Below are 1,446 nucleotides of genomic sequence, written 5' to 3' on the forward strand. Positions count from 1 at the left end.
CAAACTCTCTTTTCATGTGAAGTAAATAGAGATCTTAATAACAAATATTATATTTGTAATTACCTGGTTCAGACCAGATAACACTGGTTTCCTACTAAAACAAAGGGATGGCTAAATTGTGACATCATAGAAGTTATCTACAAAGCAATTTAGAAACTCAACATCAGTATACATTAAGGCCGATACAATTCTTAAAATACAACAGAAATAAGCAAACCCAATTTTAAGAAAATAAATAATAAGTATTATATAAAAAAGAATGTAAACTTCAACATGGTGTTCAATTGTTTGTTAAAGTATCTTAAGACATACAAGTCTCCATTAACCTTAACATGCAGAGTACACAACACAACAGGCAACAAATATTAAGCTTCAAATAAAAATATTGACTCCCAAGGCAACAAAACAAGTACCACATCATAAGTAAGTAGTACTACAATTAAGTATGCATAGTAAAAAACAAATGATGAAAATTGAAACTCCTTACCCCAAGTCCATTAGATCGAGGCCAATTATCACATTGATTGCAACTAACCCAGAGAAGGTCGCTTTCTGTATCAATCAGCACAATATATTACCTTGGTGGAGATCCGAGCTTAACTATTGTTGTGTACATACTGAACAAAAAAAAAGCCATCAATTATTAATGAAATCCCACTCCCTCTTATTCCATACAAATAAAATGAAATTAAATTCAGATTTTTTTGGATAAATTGAATATGTAATATTATTATCAACATCTAAAAATGAAAAAATAAAATTCATTTCCCTATTTAACTATACAACACAGCATAAGAGAAAAAAAAAAAAGAATAATTTGGGAATAGAAGAAACTAAAGTTATAAATCAAAGAGTTTGATGGGAGAGATCATTGGCTCTACCCAAACATCGAGTTGCCTTGGACGGAGAAATTGACTGCGCCATGCAATATTTTTGAGTTGCGAGCTCTGTCATGAGCTCTCAACGTCTCCATCTCAATACGATGGTTGTGCGGCACGACCCGATTTAAAGGGAGGTAACTGGTACCCATCATGGGTACAACAATGATGGTCAAACAGCATGCCAAAAAGAATTGGTTAATGTAGAAATGCATTTTCGTGTAAGGTTAGAGAGTAGAAAAGAGTGGTGGTAGAATTGGAGTGAAAGTTGAAATATAATAGAGTAGAGCAAGAGAGAATGATAATGTGAATGATTATTAAGATTAACATTGGAGCTATTTATACTACTCAATATGAATGAATTAAGCTAAAATAAAGAAATGAACAATGTAAATGTAAATAATGCAGTGCTCACACGAATTGATCCCTCACCTTTCACTTTGCAGCTCATCATATTAGTAAATTTGTTCCTCAAACTTCAAATTAACTAAAAAACAGAATGATGAATTGATGATAGCTTTTAGATATGAAGTCAAATTAAGAAAAAGAGATGAAAATGATGACAATA

The 1,446-nt window shown here is 31.7% G+C and overlaps 1 long non-coding RNA gene across 1 annotated transcript; it reads right to left on the reverse strand.

Annotated features, from left to right (window-relative positions):
* LOC105851481 (uncharacterized) lies at positions 1 to 1,446 on the reverse strand. The gene is made up of 3 exons (XR_001143241.3): positions 1,311 to 1,446; positions 488 to 617; positions 1 to 137 (listed from the first exon to the last, which is right to left on the reverse strand). It is a non-coding gene; the product is annotated as an uncharacterized lncRNA (long non-coding RNA).

This window comes from Cicer arietinum, unplaced genomic scaffold (genome assembly GCF_000331145.2).
Source record: "Cicer arietinum cultivar CDC Frontier isolate Library 1 unplaced genomic scaffold, Cicar.CDCFrontier_v2.0 Ca_scaffold_4132_v2.0, whole genome shotgun sequence".
In the NCBI taxonomy this organism is placed as follows: Eukaryota; Viridiplantae; Streptophyta; class Magnoliopsida; order Fabales; family Fabaceae; genus Cicer; species Cicer arietinum.